At 49.0% G+C, this 23,626-nt stretch overlaps 9 pseudogenes; all 9 read right to left on the bottom strand.

Moving 5' to 3' along the window:
- Positions 1–8,534: 8,534 nt before the first annotated feature.
- LOC143932067 (5S ribosomal RNA) lies at positions 8,535–8,654 on the bottom strand (annotated as a pseudogene).
- A 62-nt stretch (positions 8,655–8,716) lies between these two features.
- LOC143931855 (5S ribosomal RNA) lies at positions 8,717–8,835 on the bottom strand (annotated as a pseudogene).
- A 4,385-nt stretch (positions 8,836–13,220) lies between these two features.
- LOC143931065 (5S ribosomal RNA) lies at positions 13,221–13,339 on the bottom strand (annotated as a pseudogene).
- Positions 13,340–15,303: 1,964 nt separating this feature from the next.
- On the bottom strand, positions 15,304–15,422 carry LOC143932297 (5S ribosomal RNA; annotated as a pseudogene).
- Positions 15,423–15,523: 101 nt separating this feature from the next.
- On the bottom strand, positions 15,524–15,642 carry LOC143931100 (5S ribosomal RNA; annotated as a pseudogene).
- Positions 15,643–19,165: 3,523 nt separating this feature from the next.
- Positions 19,166–19,284, bottom strand: LOC143931357 (5S ribosomal RNA; annotated as a pseudogene).
- A 3,344-nt stretch (positions 19,285–22,628) lies between these two features.
- On the bottom strand, positions 22,629–22,747 carry LOC143932546 (5S ribosomal RNA; annotated as a pseudogene).
- Positions 22,748–22,847: 100 nt separating this feature from the next.
- On the bottom strand, positions 22,848–22,966 carry LOC143932142 (5S ribosomal RNA; annotated as a pseudogene).
- Positions 22,967–23,288: 322 nt separating this feature from the next.
- Positions 23,289–23,407, bottom strand: LOC143932214 (5S ribosomal RNA; annotated as a pseudogene).
- Between the last annotated feature and the right edge of the window lie 219 nt (positions 23,408–23,626).

Here is a 23,626-nt window from a genome sequence, read left to right as displayed (position 1 = left end):
TTAATACTCTGAGCTCAAATGGGGATTTTCCTGAGGATACCCTTGGAGCCCACATCTCGTTGATACCTAAGGAGGGCAAAGACCCGGGCCTATGTGGGAGCTACAGAACCATTTTCCTCCTAAATTCAGTCCTAAAACTATTCTCTAAAATCCTCGCCACGTGATTGGCACATCACTTGCAGTCCCTTATACATATTGACCAGTTAGGTTTTATTTCCACCAGGGAAGATAGGGACAACACCATTAAGGTGCTTACCCTGATCCATAAAGCAAAGTCATCTGGGACCCCATGTCTTTTCATGAGTACTGATGCCGAGAAGGCTTTTGATCGGGTCAAATGGACATTAATGTTCTCGGTCCTTCGCCATATAGGTCTGAGTGAACGGATGCTGGCATGGATAAGTAAGATATACTCACGCCCTTTAGCTCAAGTCAAAGCGAATGGGGTTCTCTCATCTCCCCTTGACATCGGGAATGGGACCAGACAGGGTTGCCCCCTGTCGCCCCTATTATTCGCACTGTCATTGGAACCCTTTCTCTCCACAATTCGACAAAACTCAGACATAACGGGACTCCAAATGGGTACTATTGAGTGCAAGATATCTGCCATGCTGTTCTCGCTGACGAATCCCAGAGTTTCCTTGCCAAATCTCCTTCGGGAATTCCAGATCTACGGGATACTTCTTGAAATCAAAGGCCATGGGGGTTGCAGTCCCCCCGCAAACGTTAATAGACTTGCAGTCCAATTTTCGATTTAAATGGACCCATACAGCCCTTAAGTACTTAGGTACTTACATTCCACCGGACATCGCGCGTACGTTTATGTTGAACTTCCCCCCACCCCTTGTCACTAAGATCCGCAGTTTGCTTCACGGGTGGCATTCTGACCTCCATTCCTGGTTCAGGAGATGCAATCTCATTAAAATGAACATACTCCCTAAATTTACTTATCTTTTCCAAGCTCTCCCGATCCAGATTCCAGTCCCGTTTTTTAAGCAAGCTCAATCCTTGCTCACTCAATTTAACTGGGCCCACAAAAATCCCAGACTTAAGCGGTCACAGCTGACATTGTCTAAACAACAGGGAGGGTTGGTTCTCCCTGACGTGCGACGCTACTACCTGGCCTCCCATCTGGGGCGTGTATTGGACTGGAATCAAAACAATCTTTCTAAGCTCACTCCCGAATTCCGCTAAGAAGCGCAATGTGGGGGGGGGGGGGGGTGTGGCCTGGACAGCAATGGAGTAGGACGCTTGTGACCTGAGCTCCGCTCCTACCGCGATCTCCTGTAGTGATCCTGGGTGCCCACTGACTATTTTACCTACGATCTTACCGGTGTAATACCCGCTACTTTCTCGTGCATACATTGGGACGATGTCTCAGACGAAGAAGCAGTCTGCAGCGGCGGCATCTCTTAAAAAGTTCCGGCGGGACCATGAGGGCCAACATGGCAGACAGTCCACTCCGGCTGCAGAACCTGCTACCTCAGACACGGCGAAGGTGCTTGAGCCGATTTCTACAGTACCTGCCAGACCACACTGACAACTAAGCTTGAGGAGGTTAAGGTGGATGTCTCACTTATCCGACAGGACATGGCTAAACTGCGTGACAGAGTGAAGGAAACTGAAACCCGGATCAGTCAGGCCGAAGATGTCCTGTTCCCTCTGCAGCATGCCCAGGAGGATGTGCAAAAGCAGCTCCAGCAGCTGGCCCAGAAACAGGACGACCTTGAGAATAGGGCCCACAGATCTAACCTCCGCTTTATCGGCCTGCCGGAGGGCTCCGAGGGGGCTGACCCGGCGACATTTTTGGAATCTCTCCTGATTAAGGCCTACGGTAGGGAGGCGTTTTCTACCTCATTTATTATTGAAAGGGCACACAGAATGCCTGCCCGCCCGCCGCCGGAGGGGGCACCTCCTCGCACGTGCATTGCTAAGCTGCTAAATTACCGGGATAGGGATGCCATCCTTCGCCTTACTCGTGAAAAAGGCAACATCCCGTTTCAGAACGGACATATCTCAGTGTTTCCCGACTTCTCCGCAGAAGTTCAAAAACGTTGTTCCCGATTTGTGGAAGTCAAGAGGCGCCTCAGGGCACATCACCTCAAGTACGCCATGTTGTACCCGGCCAGACTCCGCGTAGTGGGGGAAGATAGGGCCTACTTTTTTGAAGATCCTGAGATGGCAGTTTCCTGGTTGGACCAGAGAGACGCGGCTCGAAATCGGCCACCTCGAGACTAAAATCGTTGGAAGATTTGTGAGTACTCTATTTGCTCCCCCCTTTCTATTTGCCCGTGTGCAAGCAGATCGCTGTTGGACTGCCTATGCGTGGTTCATTATCCTCAGTCCCTGAATTGATGCTTCTGTTCCCCCTCTCTAACATGGATGGCCGTTGCTCTTGTTGACTGAACATGTACTGCTGCCTATGGCCACGCTCTGCGGACATCCCCCTGGTTCGTTACACAATACCCCTTCCCCCTCCCTCTTAGTTTGGGGGACCCACTTGGCGGGCTCTATTGGGCCCTTTCCCTGGGGGGGTGGGGGGGGACGCGGGTCATCTGGGCTTGCTGCATGGGACTGTAGAACTTTGACTTTCTCCTGATACATGCCCTTTACTGGACTGTTATGTCCCGCTGCTGAACTGGGCACTGCACCAATGGGAGTGGGGTGGGAAATGGACGCATGGTCCGGCTCCGGCCTACAAGCCGGGTTATGACGGGAGAAGACTTGGTCTTGTCACTGGGTCCAGTGGCTTATTGTTATTGACATTGCCTAGTGTTCAATGGTTTGTTTTGGGAAGAGAGCTCCAGCCAAGTTGGGGTGGCTGAGAGCAGGGAGGGTGGGGATGGGTTGTAGTTATTATGTTATAGTATGTTATGTTTTATGCTTAGTTTATAGCACAAGCTTTATTTGGTTATGGAACAGACAAATGTCTCTTTTTCATGTATACTCTGATGAATATGGGAATGGATACTGCTTTGAGGGGTGGTTTGGATACTATTTTCCTCCTTGTGATATTGGCTGAGACCACGCCATGGGTACCCTGAAGTTGCTGACGTGGAATTAAGAGGGCGGCAGTGTTTGGGTGTCTCAAAACTTATAGAGCGGATATCACAGTCCTGGTGGAGACGCATATAACTGGGAGATTGCAAATAGCTTTGCGTCGCCCGTGGATTGGATGGGCCCACCCATACGTCCTATTCTCGCGGGGTGTCTGTATTGATATCTAAAACGGCACAGTTTTCCTTGGTTTCTTTGCAGACAGACCTGCAGGGCAGATATATATTTATACACTGCTTATTGCACGGAGAACAGTACATTATTCTCGCCTATTATGTACCCCCGCCTTATGATCATAGACTAATTACAGAGGGATTATCTTTTATGGCTCAACACCCTAATGTCCCAGCAATTTGGCTGGGTGATTTTAATATGGTTTTGAATCCGGGGGTGGATAGAATGAGCTCTACTCGAGGGGATCATTTACCGGGAGATACTGGCCTAGGTCGCATGTTTCAGGAATTCTCTCTTACAGATCTGTGGCAATTTAAATATCAGGCTAAACGTGTTTACTCCTGTTTCTCTGCAACTCACTCCACCATGTCACGTATAGATTATATTGCTGTGTCCGCCCAGTTGTTACCCAGGCTAGTAGACACGGGCTATTATGCTAGATCATTGTCAGACCACGCTCCTTGCTGGGCAACTTTTTCCTTGACCCGACCTACTGGACCGAAACCATGGCGGCTTCACCCCTTCTGGTTAACCGCCTTGAGTGACAGCGAAGACTTAGGGGACGAATGGGGTTTTTTCTTTACTACTAATCAGGGGACGGCTCCGGTTGACTGTACCTGGGAGGCTTTTAAACTGCACGTACGCTCCCCTTTAACACACCGGATTAACCCGTTGAAGCGTACCTCCAAGACTTTGCTATCTAATGCCCTACGGGAGCTAGCCTCGGTGACCACTGACTTCACTACTGACCCCACACCTGCTAAGGCCCAGGTATTACGACACCACACAAGGCTAGTAGATCACCTGCACATTGAACAGGCTAAGCAAAAGTTGTTTTTTGTTAAGCAACGGGTGTTTGAACAAGGAGAGAGGGCGGAAAAGTTGCTGGCCTACTTGGCGCATCGGGACTCCAAGCCCCCGGTGGTGGTTTCGTTGACTGACAATGGGGGTGAGGAGGTGACTGATCCGCCAACAGTGGCCACCATGTTTCGTGCTTACTATGCTGCCCTTTATGAGTCGCAGGTACATAGGCCGAGGACTGAGACTGGGGCATACCTCCGAGATATCTCTCTCTTCCCCACCTGTCTGAGGCTCAGGTTGAGTCTCTTGAGGCCCCGATATCGGCAGATGAGATTAGGCTAGCGGTGGCATCCCTTGCAACGGCTAAGGCCCCTGGACTGGATGGTATTCCCCTGGATTTCTATGCCCACTACTCTGAGACACTAGTGCCAGAATTGTTGAGATTATATACACACATATTTGACTCCGGGTCCCTACCTGATACTCTACGGCAGGCAGTTATTATAGTGATACCCAAGCCAGGAAAGGATCCCCACTGCCCGGATTCCTATCGCCCCATCTCGCTGCTCCAAGCAGATATTAAAATTTTGGCTAAAGTACTTGCCACCGTCTGAGTGGAGTCATCCTATCACTTGTTCACCCGGATTATGCCCGGGAAAAACACGGCCATTAATATCTGCCGGTTATATATGAATATCCAGGCTGAGCATGACAAAGTAGGCTCGAGGGTGGTCGTGTCACTGGATGCCGCTAAGGCGTTTGATTCCATTGAGTGGAATTATCTTTGGGAATGCTTGGGTAAATTTGGGTTTGGCCCCAATTTTGCTAAATGGATTACTCTCCTATACTATCGCCCAATGGCTAGAGTAGCGGTTAACAGATGGGTGTCGGACCCCTTTCAGCTGGGCCGTGGCACACGTCAGGGTTGTCTCCTATGTTATATGCTTTGGCGGCATAACCGTTGGCTGCTGCACTTCGGGCACACCCGGCTGTAGTAGGCCTCCGACGCGGTTCTCTGGTGGAATCGGTAAGTATGTATGCGGATGATACTTTACTGTATTTAGAGGACTCGAGTCGGTCGTTGGAGGCTGCCCTGGGGGTCATAGAGGAGTTTGGTGGTCATTCCGGTCTGCATATTAATTGGACCAAGTCGCAGGTTCTACCCATTGACTTGTTCTCCCCGGACCGGGATGCAGCTTCTCTCCCGCTCTCCAGGGTATCCTCCATTCAGTATTTGGGAGTGCAGGTTACGAGGGAACCTGGGGAGTATATTCACCTTAATCTTAAACCACTGCTTCTGTATGTGCGGGAGAAGACTAAGGCATGGTCCCGTCTCCCTATTGGGGTTATGGGACGGATTAATATTACTAAAATGATCCTCCTGCCGAAACTCCTTTATGTACTTTGGCATTCCCCTGTCATGGTCCCCGTGGCGTTCTTTAAAACATTTGACGGTGTCTTAAACACCTTTATCTGGGGCCCATCTAGACATAAGTTGGCATGGAACACACTTAAAAACCCGACCTCTATGGGGGGACTGGCTCTCCCTGATTTCCACACATACTACATAGCAGCCCAGATTTCCCATTTTTATCACCTCCATAGAGCGGATAGTCACAGATATCAGGCCTTGGTGGGCGGGAGGGCTGAATCCCTTGTTGATACTCCCCTTCAGATCATTTTTCGGGGTGGTGGGGTTAGGGATGCCCGGTCCCGGATCCTGCCACACCACCGGAGTATTTGGAAACTAGCCCTTAGATTACTGACTATTACCACTCACATACAACGCTATGGCGCAACCCCCTGCTTCGTGAGATGCCTGGCTTACCAGATGTAGACTTGTGGGCTTCTAGAGGGATACTTTTTCTGTATCAGGTGGTGACTCCTATGGGCGTAAGGGATTTTCCCTCCCTACAAGTGGAATTTAAAATACCCCCTCATATGCACTTTCGCTACTTGTAATTGCGACACGCGCTTCGTGCGCAATTTGCTCAGGACTTCCCGAATGTACAGTCGCTGGCTTTGACAGATGTAATTATGGGAGACGAACCGGCTAAATTGATCTCGACTCTATACGGCCTACTCCGGGCCCGCTTGGTGGCGCAAACCACTGAACGGGCCAGGTTGAGATGGGAAGAGGACATAGGTCCCTTTGATGGGGAGGAATGGGAGGATGCCCTTGAGAACGTTCAACAGGCTTCGCTTAGCCTACCTGACCGACTAACGCAGTACTATGTGATACACAGGTCCTATCTCACCCCTATCCGGATAGCTAAGTATCATCCTGACTATAACCCGAAGTGTCCCCGTTGCTCTTGTATGACTGGTACTTTCTACCATCTTCTCTGGCAATGCCCATTGGTCCAGGAGTATTGGGGGCAGATTGTCAGGTTTCTACATGACCACATGGGTTCACCCCTTCAACTTGACCCTAAGAGTTGCCTACTTAGTATATTTCCTGATACCTCTGTTGATCAATACTTGGCTACATTTTTGCACTCTACGCTGTTTACCGCACGAAAGCTTGTGGCTAAATACTGGATGCGTCCAACCATGCCTACTATGCAGGAATGGGTAATGGGCATTAATAGTAAGCTACCCTTGATTAAACTGGTGTATAGAAATCGTGGGTGTCCAGCCAAATACCACAAAATATGGGATAGGTGGGTGGAAAATCTGCATACGTGTGTGGAGTGAGCTATATTGGAGTCTATACTATCATTGTCAGGAATTTTCCTTAATGTAAGATGTATTACTGTCCATCACCTATGAAGAGGCTAATGTTTGTACCTACTGTAATATCTTGTTATAACTGAGTTGTTCAATAAACTTGTGCTGTTAAAAAAAAAGAAGCGCCATGTGGTGCTATAAGTATTTACCCACAGAATTTATGTCACATCCCACTATAGGGGCTTAGTTGAAAGTCAGTCACCTGATCGCTACCCAAAACACACTCACGTCTTTGACTTCCCCCCTATTCCCTATATGTGACCATCCAACCTTTGAACTGGGGACCCACTTAGAAATTCCAACCTAGACAATGCATCTAAATTCGTCATTGATGGAAAATGGCCTTCTTTCTCAACCCTAACAGATCCGACAGGGCTTTTACAACTGCCTTTTTGGAGAGCGGCGCAAAGACATCATTTTCTCCATTCCATCCCCAATCCTCAAACGTTTGCCCGCCCTCAGACGGAGTTTGAGACTCTATGCAGGAGCGAAGGCCCTTTGGCCCACATTCTCTCTCAAACAGATTACCCACACTTAACCTGTCTGTCCAACTGGGAAAAGGACCTTAATTGCTCATTTTCCCCAGCACAGAGACAACGCATTATCACTTTGGCTCTCAAAATGTCGCTGTGCACGAAGATACAGGAGACGAATTTTAAACTTCTCACCAGGTGGTATTTGACACCATCAAAGCTGCAGAAATGTTTCCCCTCTTCCTCGAACATATGCTGGAGGTGTGGAGAAGAAGAGGGCACGTTGCTGCACATTTTTTGGTCCTGCCCCAGCTTGGTGGACTTCTGGACAGAGATCTGATGCATAACACAAAAATTCACAGACTTCTCCATCCAGGAAGAGGCTGCATTCTTTCTCTTGCACCATTCACAGATTCCCATTAAGAAGTACAAAAAAATCAATTTTACGGCATGTGATAAATGCGGCGAAATCCTGCATCCCTCTCTATTGGAAAAAATGTTCCCCCCTTTCATTACTCACTGGCTTAGGAAAATAGAGGACATTAAAAAAAATGGAGGACTTGATCCTCACATCACAAGGTAAACAAGAATTTTTTAAACAAACCTGGGACATCTGGAATACCTTTATATTCTCGCTGGAAGGATGTCGCCTGCTATCGCCTTAGTGCTCTGAGCTTTCCTTGACTGGCCCCTTGGACAGTGGCTGCCATCGTGTCTCGTCCCCTCTTCTCCTTTTCTGATCTTTCAACCGTTCTCTTTTCTGCCTTACTCCCCTATCTCTCACCCCCTCCACCCCCTCTCTCTTTTGGAAAGAGTGGAAAATTGGGAATGACGGCCCCACCCCCCTCCTCTGGATGGATTATGCCGGAGGGACCTGGGGTTTGTGTGACCCTGCATCTTGGTACAGTACTTTATCCGTGCCTCGAATCATTGTGATTGATGGAAGGCAGACTCACAGTTGCAAATATACCTGTATCAGGTATTGTTCAGCTGCTTTTTGCTCTGTATTTCTCTGTTGCATTATGTACTCGGGGGACCGTCTTCCCCTATTTGGAGAAAAAATTATATTTGAAAAAAAAAGAAGCCTACGACACCTTGTATTCCCAGGCGGTCTCCCATCCAGGCATTAACCAGGCCCGACCCTGCTTAGCCTCCAAGATCAGATGAGATGGAACAGATTCAGGGTGATGTGGCCGTAGCCAATATCTTCAGGCACTCTCAACTCTCTTGACAAACACCAAGATGGTCAGCTTGGAAACAAGCGGAAAAAAATAGGTCAACGGCAACAACATAAAAAGAAGCCTACGGCATCTGGAAATCCCAGGCGGTCTCCCATCCAGGTACTAAACTGGTCCCAACCCAGCTTAGCCTCTGAGATCAGATGAGATTGGGCTCTTGCAGGGTGGTGTGGCCGTAGGAGATTTCTTCAGGCACTGGGAAACAAAAAAAATAATCAAGTCAACGCCAACAACATGAGAAGAAGTCTACAGCACCTAGTATTCCCAACTGGTCTCCCATCCAGGTATTAACAAGGCCCGACCCTGTTTAGTCTCTGAGATCAGACGAGATCTGGTGCTTTCAGGGTTATGTGGCCATAGGCGAGCTCTTCAGGCACTCTCAACCCTCTTGACAAACACCAAGATGGTCACCTTGGTAAACAAACAAAAAAAAAAAAACAAGTCAACGCCAACAACATAAAAACAAGCCTTCAGCACCTAGTATTCCCAGGTGGTCTCCAATCCAGGTACTAGCAAGGCCCGACCCTGTTTAGCCTCTGAGATCAGAGGAGATCGGGCGCTTTCAGGCTTATGTGCCCATAGGCAATCTCTTTGGGCACTCTCAACCCTCTTGACAAATGCCAAGATAGTCACCTTGGGAAACAAGCGGAAAAAAAACAGGTCAATGTCAACAACATAAAAAGAAGACTACGGCACCTGGTATTCCAAAGCCATCTCCCATCCAGGGACTAACTAGGCCCAACCCTTTTTATCCTCAGAGATGAGAAGAGATAGGGCTCTTTCAGGGTGATGCTGCTGTAAGCTAACTCTTTGGGCACTCTCAACCCTCTTGACAAATGCCAAGATGGTCACCTTGGGAAACAAGCGAAAAAAAAACAAAACGAATCAACGCCAACAACATAAAAAGAAGCCTACAATAACTGGTATTCCCAGGTGGTCTCCCATCCAGGTACTAACCAGGCCTGACTCTTCTTAGCCTCCAAGATCAGACGAGATTGGGTGCTTTCAGAGTGCTCGGACTCTTTCCCCATCACTAATGGGACGAGACAGGGGTGCCCTCTGTCTCCCCTAATTTTTATTCTGACACTGGAACCACTTATGTGTCACGTTCGGAATGACCCGAATATTACTGGTATATCCAAACCCTGGGCACACCACAAAATTGCGGCGTACGCTGACGATCTAATTTTTCTCGTCTCCAATCCACACATTTCGCTTCCCAATATACTCGCGGCTCTCCGGCGATACGGCAGCCTATCAAACTATAAAATCAATTGCACCGTCGGCTGTATTGAATATATCGGTCCCGGATGGTGAGGCCAAGAGGCTACGCTCCGCTTTCCCATTCTACTGAGCTGAAAAATCTATACGTTACCTGGGCGTTGACATCGCAGCGGATTTGGCGCAATTGTACCCGCTTAATTTTGTCCCTCTCCTGAATAGACTGAAATCTGATTTGGGAAACTGGCATGCTTTAACACTGACCTGGTTCGGGCGCTGTAATGCATTCAAAATGACGGCCCTCCCGCGGATCTTATACTTGTTCCAGACATTACCGATCCGGTTACCCCCAATTTTTTTCAGACAACTGCAGGTGCTGCTCCGGGACTTTATTTGGGTGCGCAAACCGCCCAGAGCCCTTTTGCAATTGCTTGCCAGACCAAAGGACAAGGGGGGTCTGGGTCTCCCAGATCTGAGACAATACAACAGAGCGACTCTGCTAGCGAGAGTCGTTGATTGGCATTGTAATGGCCCACACAAGCAGTGGGTGGAGATGGAGATTGAGGATGGATCCATTCCCCTATTGACCTCCCTGTGGCTCCTGTCCACCCTACCAAAAGACCTCAGAGATCACCCCGTAGTGGGAGCTACGTTGGCTGTTGTGCGGAGGTTGTTCCTCTGCACACACATTTCTCCCCTGCCATCACCAATGACTCCGGTTATAGGTAATCCAGACTTCCCACCGGGATTTACCAACAAGAAACTGTGACAGTTGACAGTGGTGGGGAAACAGCGTCTGGGAGACGTGTGGCCCTCGGGAGGGCTCCCGACCACGCAAACTGTCGCCGAGCTTTCTGACCCTCCGCTTGACTTGTTTAGTGCTTATCAACTTCGTCACTTTCTTTTGGCCATACAAAGGGCCCCCTACACTCCTAGAGACCTGACGCCCTATGAATCCATCTGTCACAAAAAGGAACCTGTGCGACACACCCTCTCCCTCCTCTACAACCTATTAAGTAGTCAGGAGGAGGAGTCGACCCCACCATTTATCCACAAATGGGAGAGGGACTTTGGCATCACATTTACCCCACAACAGATAGGGAAGATCCTGACATTAGTACATAAAGCTTCCATCGCAAACCAATATCAAGAATCAGGATACAAGATAGTCTCACGCTGGTATAGAGTCCCATACCTTCTGAATAAAATGAATACATCGATTCCGGATGTTTGTTGGAGGTGCAATTCAGATACGGGGACCATGGGACACATTTTATGGGCATGCCCGGCCGTGAGGAACTTTTGGGTGGAGGTGACCGGGATGATAAAAACTCTCAGAAATGTAGATATCGCAGACAACCCAGCAGCGTGCCTTCTACACTTGACCAAACAGCCTGTTCGAAAATACAAAAAAACCCTCACGATGCAACTCCTGAACGCCGCACGGGCCTGCATTCCCACACTGTGGAGGCAGCCTCAGCCCCCATCCAAGGTGCTGTGGTATTCCAAAGTCAATCATATTCTCCGGATGGAAGAATTGACCCCCACCCTTCACAACACTGAAGAGGCATTTAGTGTTACATGGAGGCCCTGGAGGTATTTTACTGGTACTTGAGACTACATTCGGGAGGTGAGCAGCGCCCCTGTCCCAGAAAACGACTGAACATCTAACGTTTACCTACGTAGGCCAAGTCTGCCCTGGGTGGCATTCCCCCCCTCTCCCTTTTGGTCTTTATTTTTCTTTTTTTCCCCGCCGCCATCCCCCCCCCTCCTCTCTCTCCGTCTTTTGCACTCTCTTCTTCCCCCGTCCTCCCTTTTCACTATGCCTTGTCTCCTTACTAGCCTTTGGGACCCAGAAGAACCCCAGGGTTCTGGACACGACCGGCTCATATTTTACTCTGGTTCACATAGGTCATGATAAGCTGGCTCGCTGTGGTCCCAGTTGTTCTCCATGATTACATTTGTCCGAACGGAGCTGCATTAGTTATACTGTACTACATATCGGAGGTGGGGTTTCTCTCTTTTCTGCATGAAACTCTAGGACTCCCCTCTGAGAACCCAGAGTTATTTGGCAGCCTATTTTTTGTTACCATGTAATTGTGACCCTGGGTCATGCTGTATGGTTGACTGTTATATTTATGTTGTTCTACTTATACTTAATAAATGAATAAAACAAAAAAAAAAACATAAGTCAATGCCAACAACTTAAAAAAAAAGCCTATGGCATCGAGAAATCCCAGGCGGTCTCCCATCCAGGTACTAACCAGGTCCCAACCCTGCTTAGGCCGCGTACACACGGGCGGACTGTTCGCCCAACTAGGTTCGTCAAACAGTTTGACAAACAGTCCATTCAAAATTTGCATGAGCGGACTGGACCACACACGACAAACGAACAGTCCGCTGAAAACTTGCGCGATGACGTGAACGGCACGTACGACGGGACGAGAGATTCGAAGTCCTATACACTGCAATGCAACCTTCGGCGTGTAAATCCTTTTTGAGCATGCGCGGAACTTAGTTTGACGAACAAGCCTACACATGAGCGGACTGTCCGCTCAAACCAAGTTTCAGCGGACAGTCTTACGGAAATTCCGAAAAACTTTGTTCGTTAGACTGTCCGCTGAAACTGTCCGCTGAAGCCCACACACGAGAGGACTGTCCGCTGAAACACTGTTCAGCGGACAAAGTTGGACGAACAGTCCGCCCGTGTGTACGCAGCCTTAGCCTCTGAGATCAAATGAGATTTGGCTCTTTCAGGCTGATGCAGCCATAGTAGATTTTTTCAGGCATGCTCAACCCTCTTGACAAACGCCAAGATGGTCACCTTGGGAAACAAACAAAAAAAACAAGTCAACGCCAACAACATAAAAAGAAGCCTACCGCACCTAGTATTTCCAGGCGGTCTCACATCCAGGTATTAACAAGCCGCGACCCTTTCTAGCCTCTGAGATCAGCGGAGATTAGGCGCTTTCAGGGTGATGTGCCCATAGGCAATCTCTTTGGGCACTCTCATCCCTCTTGAAAAATGCCAAGATAGTCACCCTGGGAAACAAGCGAAAAAAAACAGGTCAACACCAACAACATAAAAAGAAGAATACGGCACCTGGTATTCCAAGGCCGTCTCCCATTCAAGTACTAACTAGGCCCAACCCTTCTTAGCCTCTGAGATCAGAAGAGATAGGGTGCTTTCAGGGTGATGCGGCTGTAAGCGATCTCTTTAGGCACTCTCAACCCTCTTGACAAATGCCAAGATGATCACTTTGGGAAACAAGCGAAAAAAACAGGTCAACACCAACAACATAAAAATAAGCCTGTGGCATCTGGAAAACCCAGGCGGTCTCCCATCCAGGTACAAACCAGGCCCAACCCTGCTTTGCCTCTGAGACCAAACGAGATTGGGCGCTTTCAGGGTGTTGTGCTCCTAGGCAATTTCTTTGTGCACTCTCAACCCTCTTGACACATGCCAAGATGGTCACCTTGGGAAACAAGGGGGAAAAAACAGGTCAACGCCGACAACACAATGAGAAGCCTACGGCACCTGGTATTCCCAAGCTGTCTCCCATCCAGGTACTAACCAGGCCCATCGCTGCTTAGCCTCTGAGATCAGATGAGATTGGGCTCTTTCAGGGTGATTTGGCCGTAGGCACTCTCTTTGGGCACTCTGAAGCCTCTTGACAAAGGCCAAGATGGTCACCTTGGGAAACAAGCTAAAAAAAACAGGTCAAAGCCAACAACATAAAAAGAAGCCAAGAAGAAAACATATGCGTATTGGTAGGGCAATGCTATTGCGACCGAAATTGAGGGGAGGTATTGGCTTCCCGGACCCTGCTCTATATTACACAGCAACGCACATGACACCGGTGGTTGACTGGTGCCGGTGTTCTGCCATATACTGTCCGGCCGTGATATAGTGTCTGCGCCGTACTGCGCATGCGCAGTACGGAGACGACGAAGCTTCGGAAAATCTCCGAAGCTGAACGGCGCCTGCACGGTGAGTGGAGGTGGTAGCCCCACTATCCAAGCGGACATAGGGTTGTGAATATTAGAGGGCCCCTCGTAGGCGAGGTTCACTCGCCGCGCTTCGGGTTCGGCCTCGCTGCGCTCGGCTCTTTTATATTCTTACTCTGTGTCCACTTGGATAGTGGGGATAGAACCTGGACTCAGTGCGCAGGCGCCGTTCATGCTCGGCAATTTTCAGAATCTGTGTTGCTGTGTACTGCGCATGCGCAGTACACAGCGGACAATATGCGATGGGGGACCATATGTGATAAGACACCAGCGTGGGGAACTGAAGCTATGGGTCAAGCTAGAGCAGGAGATGGCGTGGGTTCCACTGGCTGGTCTGCCTTGGGGGGGGAGGCCATTGGAGCCCTGTGTGACTACTCACCCGTTAATTGGCCTCTCGCTCGCCGAGATGGATAGTTTTTTCACCTTTCCCACCTGACTAACTTCCCTTCTCCTATGACCCCAATTATTGGACATCCTAGATTCCCTCCGGGCCAGTCTGACCAGGCCTTTACCAGGCAAGCCCCGAAAGGGCTTCTGAGAGCAGCCCTATTTCTTGGACCCACGGGCTTGATTCCCATGGGGACCATACTGCTAGAGCAAGTACCTGTTGCAATGGATAGCTGGAGAGCTAGACAGCTAATCCATTTCCTCAGATCACTACCTAACCATTCGTTCTTCTCTAGACAATTCCACCCCTTCGAGGAACTTTGCCTGGATGATGGCCCAATTCGTGGTTCCCTCTCTAGGTCCTACCAAATTCTGACAGACGCACAATCCTCCACGGATCCACCCTTCCTAGCTAAATGGAAAAGGGACTTACAAACTACATTCTCCAAACCACAGAAGGACAGAATACTCTTTTTCGCCCATAAGTCGTCACTCTGCAGTAAATATCAGGAGATCTCATATAAGCTGATCACACGCTGGTATCGTACACCGGTGGTGTTGGCCAAAATATTCCCGGTCAATCTGACCGCTGCTGTCGCTGTGGGCAACAGGCTGGCACCATTCTCCAAATTTTTTGGGAATGCCCTAAATTACAAACATTCTGGCAGCCTGTCCTGAGACTCATCCACAAGATCGCTATTCCAAACGTTGGACAGCTGATGAGCTGGTGAGCCGAGGGCGTCTCTTGCTCCCTGGGAGGGGACCCCACCCTATCCACTCTACCCACGACACCCCCTTACCCCTTATTTTCCTTTTCTGCCATTTCCTTCCCCAATCTTCTCTTTCCCCTTCTCCCTCCTTTCAGTTCTACTATTTCCCTTCTTAACTCAAAAAAGGGAAAAGAAAATGGTATGTTCCGACCCCATTTGACTACTACACAATACTCTTCCCCTATCTATGGATATCTAAACTCTTCGAGGGTAGCAGGGCTAGTGTCAATAATATTTTAAGTGGTAGAGGATCCCAACGAGATGGAGCTTTAATCTCATCTTCATATGACCGCAAAGCTGTACACGTGCTATTCTCCTTGAATTTCTTACCATTGGCTCTGATATCCATGCAATATTATCGTTTGTTTGTAACTATTTGTATCACACATTCTGTGAAGTTGCCTTTGCATTGTATGTCGCATACTACTAAATAAATAAAAAAGAAGCCTATGGCACCTGGTATTCCCAGGCGGTCTCCCATCCAGGTACTAACCAGGCCCGACACTGTTTAGCATTCAAGATCAGACGAGATTGGGCGCTTTCAGGGTGATGGGGCCGTAGGTGATCTCTTCGGGCACTCTCAACCCTCTTGACAAACGCCAAGATGGTCACCTTGGGAAACAAGTGAAAAAAAAAACAGGTCAAGGCCAACAACATAAAAAGAAGCCTACAGCACCTAGTATTCCCAGGTGGTCTCCAATCCAGGTACTAGCAAGGCCCAACCCTGTTTAGCTTCTGAGATCAGAGGAGATCGGGTGCTTTCAGGGTTATGTGCCCATAGGCAATCTCTTTGGGCATTCTCAACCCTCTTGACAAATGCCAAGATAGTCACCTTGAGATACAAGCGAAAAAAAACAGGTCAATGTCAACAACATAAAAAGAAGAATACGGCACCTAGTATTCCAACGCCATCTCCCATCCAGGTACTAACTAGGCCCAACCCTTCTTAGCCTCAGAGAAGAGAAGAGATAGGGCTCTTTCAGGGTGATGCTGCTGTAAGCGATCTCTTTGGGCACTCTCAACCCTCTTGACAAATGCCAAGATGGTCACCTTGGGAAACAAGCAAAAAAAAAAAAACGAATCAACGCCAACAACATAAAAAGAAGCCTACAGGTACTAACCAGGCCCGACTCTTCTTAGCCTCCAAGATCAGACGAGATTGGGTGCTTTCAGAGTGATGTGGCCATAGGCAATCTCTTCAGGCACTCTCAACCCGCTTTACTCCACGCCGTCGGCAGCGGTACGGGTGAACGAGTGGTGCTCGGACTCTTTCCCCATCACTAATGGGACGAGGCAGGGGTGCCCTCTGTCTCCCCTCATTTTTATTCTGACACTGGAACCACTTATGTGTCACGTTCGGAATGACCCGAATATTACTGGCATATCCAAACCCTCGGCACACCACACCACAAAATTGCGGCGTAGGCTGACGATCTAATTTTTTCCGTCTCCAATCCACACATTTTGCGTCCCAATATACTTGCGTCTCTCCAGCGATACGGCAGCCTATCAAACTATAAAATCAATTGCGCCAAGTCAGCTGTATTGAATATATCGGTCCCGGGTGGTGAGGCCAATAGGCTCCGCTCCGCTTTTCCATCTACTGGGCTGAAAAATCGATATGTTACCTGGGCGTTGACATCGCAGCGGATTTAGCGCAATTGTACCCGCTTAATTTTGTCCCTTTCCTGGATAGACTGAAATCTGATTTGGGAAACTGGCATGCTTTAACACTGACCTGGTTCGGGCGCTGTAATGCATTCAAAATGACGGCCCTCCCGCGGATCTTACACATGTTCCAGACATTACCGATCCGGTTACCCCCAATTTTTTTCAGACAACTGCAGGTGCTGCTCCGGGACTTTATTTGGGCACGCAAACCGCCCAGAGCCCGTTTGCAATTGCTTGCCAGACCAAAGGACAAGGGGGGTCTGGGTCTCTCAGATCTCAGACAATACTACAGAGTGACTCTGCTAGCCAAAGTCGTTGATTGGCATTGTAATGGCCCACACAAGCAGTGGGTGGAGATGGAGATTGAGGATGGATCCATTCCCCTATTGACCTCCCCGTGGCTCCTGTCCTCCCTACCAAAAGACCTCAGAGGTCACCCCGTAGTGGGAGCTACGTTGGCTGTTGTGCGGAGGTTGTTCCGCTGCACACACATTGCTCCCCTGCCATCACCAATGACTCCGGTTATAGGTAATCCAGACTTCCCACCGGGATTTACCAGCAAGAAACTGCGACAGTTGACAGTGGTGGGGAAACAGCGACTGGGAGAGGTGTCGCCCTCGGGAGGGCTCCCGACCACGCAAACTGTCGCCGAGCTTTCTGACCCTCCGCTTGACTTGTTTAGTGCTTATCAACTTCGTCACTTTCTTCTGGCCATACAAAGGGCCCCCTACACTCCTAGAGACCTGACACCCTATGAATCCATCTGTCACAAAAGAGAACCTGTGCGACACACCCTCTCCCTCCTGTACAACCTATTGAGTAGTCAGGAGGAGGAGTCGACCCCCACCATTTATCCACAAATGGGAGAGGGACTTAGGCATCACATTTACCCCACAACAGATAGGGAAGATCCTGACCTTAGTACATAAAGCTTCCATCGCAAACCAATATCAAGAATCAGGATACAAGATAGTCTTACGCTGGTATAGAGTCCCATAACTTCTGAATAAAATGGATAGATCGATCCCGGATGTTTGTTGGAGGGGAAATTCAGATACGGGGATCATGGGACGCCTTATCTGGGCATGCCCGGCCTTGAGGAACTTTTGGGTTCCCAGCAGCGTGCCTTCTACACTTGACCGAACAGCCTGTTCGAAAATACAAAAAAACCCTCACGATGCAACTCCTGAATGCCGCCCGGGCCTGCATTCCCGCACTGTGGAGGCAGCCTCAGCCCCCATCCAAGGTGCTGTGGTATTCCAAAATCAATCATATTCTCCGGATGGAAGAATTGACCGCCACCCTTCACAACACTGAAGAGGCATTTAGTGTTACATGGAGGCCCTGCAGGTATTTTACTGGTACTCGAGACTACGTTCGGGAGGTGAGCAGTGCCTCTGTCCCAGAAAACGACTGAACATCTAATGTTTACCTACGTAGGCCATGTCTGCCCTGGGTGGCATTCCCCCCTCCCTTTTTGTCTTTATTTCTCTTTTTTTTCCCGCCGCCATCCCCCCACCTCCTCTCTCTCCGTCTTTGCACTCTCTTCTTCCCCCGTCCTCCCTTTTGACTATGCCTTGTCTTCTTACTAGCCTTCGGGACCCAGAAGAACCCCAGGGTTCTGGACATGACCGGCTCATATTTTACTCTGGTTCACGTAGGTCATGATAAGCTGGCTCGCTGTGGTCCCAGTTGTTCTCCATGATTACATTTGTCTGAACGGAGCTGCACTACTCCGTTACTCAGTACTTCTGTACTACATGTCGGAGGTGGGGTTTCTCTCTTTTCTGCATGAAACTGTAGGACTCCCCTCTGAGAACCCAGAGTTATTTGGCTGCCTATTTTTTGTTACAATGTAATTGTGACCCTGGGTCATGCTGTATGGTTGACTGTTATATTTATGTTGTTCTACTTAATAAAAGAATAATTAAAAAAAAAATAAGTCAATGCCAACAACTTAAAACTAAAGCCTATGGCATCGAGAAATCCCAGGCGGTCTCCCATCCAGGTACTAACCAGGTCCCAACCCTGCTTAGCCTCTGAGATCAAATGCACGCTCAACCCTCTTGACAAACGCCAAGATGGTCATCTTGGGGAACAGACAAAAAAAACAAGTCAACGCCAACAACATAAAAAGAAGCCTGCGGCATTTGGAAAACCCAGGCGGTCTCCCATCCAGGTACAAACCAGGACCAACCCTGCTTAGCCTCTGAGACCAGACGAGATTGGGCGCTTTCAGGGTGTTGTACCCGTAGGCAATTTCTTTGTGCACTCTCAACCCTCTTGACAAATGCCAAGATGGTCACCTTGGGAAACAAGGGAAAAAAAACAGGTCAAAGCCAACAACATAAAAAGAATGCTACGGCATCCGGTATTCCCAGGCGATCTCCCAATCAAGACACTAACCAGGCCAGATCCTTCTATGTCACCTGGTCTTCCCAGGCAGTCTCCCATCCAGGTACTAACCAGGCCTGACGCTGCTAAGCCTATGAAATCAGACGAGATCGGGCGCTTTCAGGGTGATGTGGCCGTAAGCGTTCTCTTCAAGACATGCCCAACCCTCTTGACAAACGCCAAGATGGTCGCCTTGAGAAACAAGCGAAATAAACAGTTCAAAGCCAACAACATAAAAAGAAGCCTATGGCACCTGGTATTTCCAGGCGGTCTCCCATCCAGGTACTAACCAGGCCCGACACTGTTTAGCCTCTGAGATCAGATGAGATTGGGCGCTTTCAGGGTGATGGGGCCGTAGGTGATCTCTTTGGGCACTCTCAACCCTCTTGTTAAATGCCAAGATGGTCACCTTGGTAAACAAGCAAAATAAACAGGTAAACGCCAACAACATAAAAAGAAGCCTACTTCTGTTTAAAACTGTTTGCCTGCCGCCCACCGCCCCCCCATTACAGGGAGGCAGCCGGCGCCCGGCAACGCGCCCAATCCTGGGCTATTACCCAATACGGGTAGTCCTACGTGGGGAACGTAACTGGACATGGACAACCCGGAAAACCCCGCCCCTCACTTTCTCCCCACGCTTTCTTATTAGTTACTTGGTACAACATTGTTTGTCTGCTGCAACTAGGGACCTTGCAGTCTAGCATCCGCAGTCCCACTTGTGGGAAGTTGGATGCTCTTTGTGTTACGCTGGTAGGCTTAGAACATACTCGGTTATCTTTTTTTTTTGTTTGTGAGCTGTGAAGAGCTTTTATGTCATTGACCGTGTACCATAACCTCTGCAATCCCTGTCCTATTTTGCACTTGATGATATATGTGCCAAGCTTTCTGTTATTATCTCTTTGATACCTGTCTTTTCTTTTCATTTAATAAACATATATTAAACAAAAAAAAAAAAAAGTCCACTGAAGCCCACACACGAGCGGATTGTCCGCTGAAATGTGTTTCGACGGACTAAGTACGCCATACAGTCTGCTCGTGTGTACGCGGCATACGGCATCCAGTATTCCCAGGCGATCTCCCAATCAAGACACTAACCGGACCAGATCCTTCTATGGCACCTGGTCTTCCCAGGCAGTCTCCCATCCAGGTACTAACCAGGCCTGACGCTGCTTAGCCTCTGAATTCAGACAAGATCGGGTGCTTTCAGGTTGATGTGGCCGTAAGCGTTCTCTTCAAGGCACGCCCAACCCTCTTGACAAACGCCAAGATGGTCACCTTGAGAAACAAGCAAAAAAAACAGGTCAAAGCCAACAACATAAAAAGAAGCCTATGGGCTTACAGCGGACCTTAAAAGATGGGACCCACTAGCTCTGTCATGGTTCGGACGCTGTAATGTGTTGAAGATGAACGCGATGCCACGACTTCTGTATCTACTACAAGCCTTACCTATCAAAATACCCCAGACTTTCTTTCATGCGGTTCGCTCAATCTTTATCAAGTTCCTCTGGCGCAGAAAACATATGCGTATTGGTAGGGCAATGCTATTGCGACCGAAATTGCGGGGAGGTATTGGCTTCCCGAACCCTGCTCTATATTACACAACGATGCACATGACACCGGGGGTTGACTGGTGCCGGTGTTCTGCCATATACTGTCCGGCCATGATATAGTGTCCACGCCGTACTGCGCATGCGCAGTACGGAGCAGACGAAGCTTCGGAAAATCTCCGAAGCTGAACGGCGCCTGCGCGGTGAGTGGAGGTGGTAGCCCCACCATCCAAGCGGACATAGGGTTGTGAATATTAGAGGGCCCCTCGCAGGCGAGCTTCGCTCGCCACGCTTCGGGCTCGGCCTCGCTGCGCTCGGCTCTTTTATATTCTTACTCTATGTCCACTTGGATAGTGGGGATAGAACCTGGACTCAGTGCGCAGGCGCCGTTCATGCTCGGCAATTTTCGGAATCTGTGTTGCTGTGTACTGCGCATGCGCAGTACACAGCGGACACTATCCGATGGGGGACCATATGTGATAAGACACCGGCATAGGGAACTGAAGCTATGGGTCAAGCTAGAGCAGGAGATGGCGCGGGTTCCACTGGCTGGTCTGCCTTGGGCGGGGAGGCCATTGGAGCCCTGTGTGACTACTCACCCGTTAATTGGCCCCTCGCTCGCCGAGATGGATAGTTTTTTTCACCTTTCCCACCTGACTAACTTCCCTTCTCCTATGACCCCAATTATTGGACATCCTAGATTCCCTCCGGGCCTGTCTGACCAGGCCTTTACCAGGCAAGCCCCGAAAGGGCTTCTGAGAGCAGCCCTATTTCTTGGACCCACGGGCTTGATTCCCATGGGGACCATACTGCTAGAGCAAGTACCTGTTGCATTGGATAGCTGGAGAGCTAGACAGCTAATCCATTTCCTCGGATCACTACCTAACCATTCGTTCTTCTCTAGACAATTCCACCCCTTTGAGGAACTTTGCCTGGATGATGGCCCAATTCGTGGTTCCCTCTCTAGGTCCTACCAAATCCTGACAGACGCACAATCCTCCACGGATCCACCCTTCCTAGCTAAATGGAAAAGGGACTTACAAACTACATTCTCCAAACCACAGAAGGACAGAATACTCTTTTTCGCCCATAAGTCGTCACTCTGCAGTAAATATCAGGAGATCTCATATAAGCTGATCACACGCTGGTATCGTACACCGGTGGTGTTGGCCAAAATATTCCCCGGTCAATCTGACCGCTGCTGTCGCTGTGGGCAACAGGCTGGCACCATTCTCCACATTTTCTGGAAATGCCCTAAATTACAAACATTCTGGCAGCCTGTCCTGAGACTCATCCACAAGTTCACAGAGATTTCCTTAGCCAATGATCCCGCAGCAGTTCTTCTCACTCTAACTCCTATGTCGAGAAAGCGTTATCATAAGTCCTTACTTAAACATCTCCTCAATGCAGCTAGGGCCTGCATCCCAAGTCAGTGGAAAGAGCAATCTGCTCCAATGGTGACCCAGTGGTTCGCAAGGGTAAATGATATTGAACGAATGGAAGACCTGACTGCCACAATGAGGGATAAAACGGAGGAGCATGGGAACAGATGGTTCTACTGGACCCAGTTTCGCTTTTCGGAAGAATACCTCCGCGAGACATAGTAAGCTCATGGTGATCATTGGAGATCGCTGTTCCAAACGTTGGACAGCTGATGATCTGGTGAGCCGAGGGCGTCTCTTGCTCCCTGGGAGGGGACCCCATCCTATCCACTCTACCCACGACACCCCCTTACCCCTTCTTTTCCTTTTCTGCCATTTCCTTCCCCAATCTTCTCTTTCCCCTTCTCCCTCTTTTCAGTTCTACTATTTCCCTTCTTAACTCAAAAAAGGGAAAAGAAAATGGTAGGTTCCGACCCCATTTGACTACTACACAATACTCTTCCCCTATCTATGGATATCTAAACTCTTCGAGGGTAGCAGGGCTAGTATCAATAATATTTTAAGTAGTAGAGGATCCCAACAAGATGGAGCTTTAATCTCATCTTGATATGACCGCAAAGCTGTACACGTGCTATTCTCCTCTGACTTCTTACCATTGGCTCTGATATCCATGCAATATGATCGTTTGTTTGTAACTATTTGTATCACACATTCTGTGAAGTTGCCTTTGCATTGTATGTCGCATACTACTAAATAAAAAAAATAAAAAAAAAGAAGCCTATGGCACCTGGTATTCCCAGGCGGTCTCCCATCCAGGTACTAACCAGGCCTGACACTGTTTAGCATCCGAGATCAGACGAGATTGGGCGCTTTCAGGGTGATGGGGCCATAGGTAATCTCTTCGGGCACTCTCAACCCTCTTGACAAACGCCAAGATGGTCACCTTGGGAAACAAGTGAAAAAAAAACAGGTCAAGGCCAACAACATAAAAAGAAGCCTACAGCACCTAGTATTCCCTGGTGGTCTCCAATCCAGGTACTAGCAAGGCCCAACCCTGTTTAGCTTCTGAGATCAGAGGAGATAGGGTGCTTTCAGGGTTATGTGCCCATAGGCAATCTCTTTGGGCATTCTCAACCCTCTTGACAAATGCCAAGATAGTCACCTTGAGATACAAGCGAAAAAAAACAGGTCAATGTCAACAACATAAAAAGAAGAATACGGCACCTAGTATTCCAACGCCATCTCCCATCCAGGTACTAACTAGGCCCAACCCTTCTTAGCCTCAGAGAAGAGAAGAGATAGGGCTCTTTCAGGGTGATGCTGCTATAAGCGATCTCTTTGGGCACTCTCAACCCTCTTGACAAATGCTAAGATGGTCACCTTGGGAAACAAGCAAAAAAAAAAAAAACGAATCAACGCCAACAACATAAAAAGAAGCCTACAATAACTGGTATTCCCTGGTGGTCTCCCATCCAGGTACTAACCAGGCCCGACTCTTCTTAGCCTCCAAGATCAGATGAGATTGGGTGCTTTCAGAGTGATGTGGCCATAGGCAATCTCTTCAGGCACTCTCAACCCTCTTGACAAACACCAAGATGGTCACTTTGGGAAACAAGCGGAAAAAAAACAGGTCAACGCCAACAACATAAAAAGAAGTCTACGACACCTGGTATTCCCAGGCGGTCTCCCATCCAGGCACTAACAAGGCCCGACTCTTCTTAGCCTCCAACATCAAACGAGATCGGGTGCTTTCAGGGTGATGTGCCCGTAGGC

The sequence above is a fragment of the Lithobates pipiens genome, unplaced genomic scaffold (assembly GCF_037356315.1).
Source record: "Lithobates pipiens isolate NorthernLeopardFrog02 unplaced genomic scaffold, aLitPip1_a1.2 Scaffold_25, whole genome shotgun sequence".
In the NCBI taxonomy this organism is placed as follows: domain Eukaryota; kingdom Metazoa; phylum Chordata; class Amphibia; order Anura; family Ranidae; genus Lithobates; species Lithobates pipiens.
This window is presented reverse-complemented; position numbering and strand designations above follow the sequence as displayed.